Consider the following 6,000-nt stretch of genomic DNA (forward strand, 5'->3'; position numbering starts at 1 on the left):
GACTATCTGAGTTAATTTATTTAATAGACGCGAAAACTGATATTTTTCGCGTTTTCATGTGTTTATTGCTCATAGTTTATAAAAAGTTTGTACAACAAAAAAATATATAAAAAGGTCTTAAATATCCTTTTCAATTTCAATACGAAAAAATTTATTTCTACGAAAAAATTTTACGAAATAAATTTTAATTTATATATATATATATTTTTTTTTTCCGAAAACTCTTTAACTTTATAATTTTTTTACCCAACTTCACACCAACTTCATCCAATTCACCCAAATGCACCCCGCAGGGGTATGTGTATCTAAATGTTTAATAAAACTAGGATCAAATAATATATTTGAAGGAATTAATCAATATTCATTTAATTTCGATTTATCATAATCTTTTAAATTATGTAAATAAATTTCAATAAAGTGTGACATGATATTATCCAATATATAAACTAAATATATAATAATATAAAAATAAACAAATCACAGTAAAATACTGTACATCATATGAAAATAAAAAAAAACGAATAAGAAATAACAAATAATACTATCTATTATAATATTTTCTATTCTCAACAAATAACTATAATAACTATAATTTATTATGTATGTATATATACGAAATTTCATCCAAGGGATAGGCTGGCGTTTAGACGCAGTAAAATTATTCGATACACCAAGATTAAGTAATCTCAAATCTGCAGAATAAATAGCAACTGAGGCAGAAAAATAAAGCAACATTACCTATTCACATACCACTACACTCTGCCTCATATTTTTTTTTATCTCCCTCGGCACATGAAGATGCTTTTACAGCACCAATGATACTAATGATACACGGGGGAGCTGATTAGATAAAATCCCATCAGTGCATCAATTGCATCATGCATCTCGCGCATCACGGGATCAGTTCTCGATCTGATAAAAGCCACACTTTTATTTAAGAGTCACAAAGCCACAAGAAATTTTGCTAACTACCATCTAGAACTTAAAAGAAAAAAAAATGAAATTTAGTATTGAAAGAAATGAAAAAGGAACAAGAATTACCAGATTTAAAGATCTTGCTAGAGGTTGTTATACAATTTTCTTACTCTCATATCTAATATAGTTTTTAGTTCCTATACTCATGCACAAAGTGTCTCACAAAAAGTATTTTTAGATTATTAAACAAAAGTGTAAAAGATATCAACCTCAATTTTCAAAGAAAATCAGTGGAATCTAAAAAAAAAGAGTTTATTTCTTTAAATTAAATATTATTTGATTTAATAAATACATAGCTATAGGACTTTTATTTGGAATTTATAGAGATGCGATGCAAGTTATTTTACATGCGCTATACGATCAAAGTCTGGTAACTTTCTGTTTTCAATATATTCTTTTTAATTTTTCTTAACAAATTATCAAATTTCAGTCTTTTTTTATGTAGGACTATGATATGAGGAATGACATTTGCATCATGGAAGATTGATTATTTAAAATATGATACAGTAATTGTAATAATAGTTGTATGCAAGCGTTCTTCACAACTTTTCTTATATGGTATTTAATAACTTTGGATGGAAATGAAATAATAGTATGCAGCTGCATTGTGAGAGTAATTCAATGTTTCTCAGATATATTTGAAAATTTCTTCTCATAAATAAGTTAGAATAGATATTTATTTTAACTTATAATCAATATAACAAAATACAAAGAACCTAATTATACATTTTTTTTAAAGAAAATTCATTTAATCAATTTCTACCTCATTAAAAATCATTTTGCGAAGAACCTCTAAATTTTAATATGGTAATATAATACTATTGTGTTTAGTCACTCTAAAACTAGCTAAAACTAAAATTTATTCTGACATTTCATTGGTGATTATTAAAAAGCTAACATAAAAAGCTAACACAAAACTATTGCACATTTATTGTAACAAAACAAAACTTCACATATAGAGCTGAGGGCCATGTATGTTATAGTATATGTTGCTATTTCCTTACTTCCTTCGAGGTATGATCGGTAAATATTATGCTTTTTGTTACATGTCGGATGTAACAAAGAATATGTTAAGTTGAGATAAGGTGAATATATATCTCAAGTATTAAATTCACTGAACACACATTTGTGTGTAATAGTAATAATTTATAATTTGGTATGTCAATAAATAATCAAAAATAATGGCATTTGTAAATAATTTATGATTAATAATTTTTGATATAAAATTAGGCGAGCGAGTCTAATAACTGAGAATCTGAAATAAAAGCAAACAAAATCTGTCGACAACCGCTGTGTATCAAAATTGATTGGTTAAATGTCACGTGCTTATTATTTGTCGCGAATTTTGCAAATATTGATTGCTACAAACTAATAAAACTAATAGGAATCACGACCTGTTTTAAGGTGTGGAACTTTCTCTGTGAGGTCGTGAGGCTAACTAAAAAAAATTAGCGCAAGCAAATTTATGAAATTAAAATAAAAACAGGGAAAGGCATAACATGCGTTAATTTCTTTAGAGAATTAATATCCGATTAATGCGATAAATTAACTAGTTTATATTTTCAACAAATTAATAAATTTGTGAAACAAAGCAGGAGAATGTGACAAGGCTATTTCATTGAAAGAAACAATTCAGGAAAGAGGTTTACGTCTAAATAGTTGAATTTATTTATTTATTCAAACCGTGATTATGAACTGGGTCTACGGTTGGATAATCATGTAGAATGATAAAATGCAAGTTAAAGGCAATAGGCAATCTAATAAAGGAAACATTAATAATAAAACCGTAATTTAGATGTAATAATTATTAATGCGTCTTATTCTACGCGTTTTAATTATGAGAGAGCGCATAGAACGATAGTAATTATCTGTTATGATTCATAATCACGCATGGGTCGACAATTATTTTAAACAATATTGGATGTTTTTTTGGTTCAATAGTACTCACTTTTAGTTTCTTTTTTTTTAGATTAAATTGATTAAATTGCATAGAAATGGTGCTCCGTACGGGTCAGGTTAGGTCGGGGTTGAGGGATGTTCGAATTCGACTCGAATATTCACGTAATTCGACTCGACCCGATTATAGTTTAACCCGGATAATAACCCGGGCCAAACTCGAATTTATATTAAATTTATGATCAGCAAAATTAATCAAGTTACATGATTTATTTTTTCAACCACTTCACAATTTTAATTATAATAATGTTGTTTATTTAATTAATTAATATAAAATTCACTTTAAATTTCTTTGATTTTTTCACGCCCACCAAGATTTCAAACATACATGCGCGAATAGTTTTAAGACTGAATCTTTTTGTCGCCGCAAGATCAGCTCCACTGGAAAAAGTTCACTCTACTGGAAACACTCGTAACTTGAATAACTGAAATCATATTATTAATTTATAATATTAGTAAGTGTATATTTTCAACTAAAAATTATATTTTAAAAATTTTTATACATATGGACAGTTAAGACATCTGACTTCATGATGCGTATTTGCATCTTTACGTTATGGCAGGGGTTCTTTTTTTCCTCAAGGAGATTTTTAATAAAAAGCTCACTACGTAAAGCTTTCGTTTTCCGAGTTTAGTTGTTGGCTCAGCAATAATATCAATAGCCTCAGACATTATATTTTATTTATTAGTAAAGTTTTTCCAAGTATAAAATAACAATAGTGATGGAAAAAACGTGTCATTCGGGTCACCCGGGTTGATCTGGGTCAAAGCAACAGTATGGCCCTAACTCGACGGGTTCGTTTATGCGGGTTATAAGTCATTAAAATGATCAATTCCGACTCGATCTAAAAATTCAGGTCGGGTCGAACACCCGGGTTTAACCCGACCCGTACAGAGCACTACATAGAAATTTTGAGTCTGACATAATAAAGATATTTAAAGAGTAAGTCAGCAATTATTCACTTTTATAATTTAAGTTTTTTACCATAAATAGCAAATCTACGGTGTACCGTTTGGATGAAAATTCAAAAATTCAAAAAAATCAATTTTTCGAAATTTTGGCACTCTTTCGTCCAAAACGGTACACCGTACAAATCCTTCATAAATTTCGTGATCTTAATAAAAATATACATTTATAAATAAACCTTTATTTACGAAGTATCCTTTAATAGATAATTACTAGAGACATAATAATAAATAATTAAAAAAAAAAAGAAAAGTAATAAAATGTTTTATTTTAAGTTAAAGAAAAAAAGGTAATAATCAATAAAGACATATACATGGGATACATGGGATACATGGGGTGAATTAAGATCAAGCCATACCGACAATTCGGCGTTACACCAGTGTTAATACTATTTTCATATGAACCTTCGAACAAAAAATTTGGTGTAATATATTTCACGCCTTAATGCGCCCACATGTACAATATTCTTAAACTCTGATTCTTTACGATCTAAAAAAATCGGGGAGTAACTAACGTTTCCGATCATCGCCAGAATAAAAATTTTATTGTGTACAATGAAATTCTATTTTAAAAAAAATATATTAATATATATTAATTATATTATAAAATTTATTAAAATAAATTAATAATAATAATAATAATTACCGTGTTGTTGTTCTGTTTAATTATTTAAAAAATAATATTTTTAAAAATGTTATTATTTGATAATTAAAGAAATAAAAATTTAAAAAAAAAATATCAAACCTTTAGTAGCATTTTTTGGTTCAGGTATATCGTTAAAACTATACATTTTACTACATAATTTTCTATTATAATCTATGGAATTTATATTTGATTTTTGTATTTCAATTTCTTTTTGATTATAAAATGATTTGTTAATTTCCGTTATTCTTTTTTTAAATTTATTAATTTTAAATCTTTTTGATGGATCAGCATTCCAACACTTTTCCATTAATTTTTTGCAATTTTCAGGAGTTCCTGATACAAATTTTGGTCTCATACCATTAACAATATTTATTGCAAGATAATAATCTCCATTTTCATAATTAATAAAAGGTGGTTGTCCAGATGAAATTTCCCACATAAGCATTGATAAACTATAAATATCAGATGCAAGACTATATTCTTTTCCAGAAATAACTTCAGGAGCTATATAAGAAAGATTTCCATAAATACTTTTTAATGGTTTATCGGCAGGATTACAAAAACCAAGATCACTAATATACCAATAATTATAATGATGTGAATATAATATATTTCCTGAATGTAAATTTTTATGAGATATATTTTCTTTATGAATTCTTGAAAGTGCTTTAGTTATTTGAATAATAATCTTAATTCTTTCTTTCCAATTAAATTGATTATTATTTTGTTGTAAATATCTTTTTAAATCCATATCATATTGTTTCATTATAAGCATATAATTTCCAGTTAATGGATTTTGAGTTAGACCGTAACATTTAGCAATAGAATTCCATCTATTACTTATCATTAAATGAGATTTTGCCTACAATAAAACAATTGATTAATAAAATTTCAATTTAATTAAATTAATTATTACTTTTTTTTTCAATTTATACATACCTCTTCAAACCAATTTTCTTTGGCAAGTTCAACATTTACCAATTTTTTAAGTATAACTTTTTTAGTTCCAGATCTTTTTAATTGTTGATCTTTAAGATCCCATTTTTTATAATTTCCTTCAATCCAATCAGCTGAATAAGTTTCAGAATAACCACTATTAGTTAAACATTTAATATTTTGTAATTTATTAAAAGAAATCCATTCAATAATTTTTTGAGGAGAAAAAGGTTTTATTTGACAATTTTGTATTAAATTATCAATATCAATATTACCAGATGTCCAATTTAAAAAATTTGATTTTAAATAATCTTTTATACAATATTCACAATATAATGTTGCTAAACATTTTCTTTCACAATTATTACAAATTCTTTTTTTAGTATTATCATGATGAATTTTATTATAATCATAATATTTATTTAATAATCTTATAGCTTCTGATTTTTCTTCTTTTGTAAGTGATGTTTCATCAAAAATTATTTTTTTTCTTGATTCATAAGTTTTATCTAAATCATTCT

The sequence above is a fragment of the Rhizophagus irregularis genome, chromosome 24, assembly GCF_026210795.1.
Source record: "Rhizophagus irregularis chromosome 24, complete sequence".
Lineage (NCBI taxonomy): Eukaryota > Fungi > Glomeromycota > Glomeromycetes > Glomerales > Glomeraceae > Rhizophagus > Rhizophagus irregularis.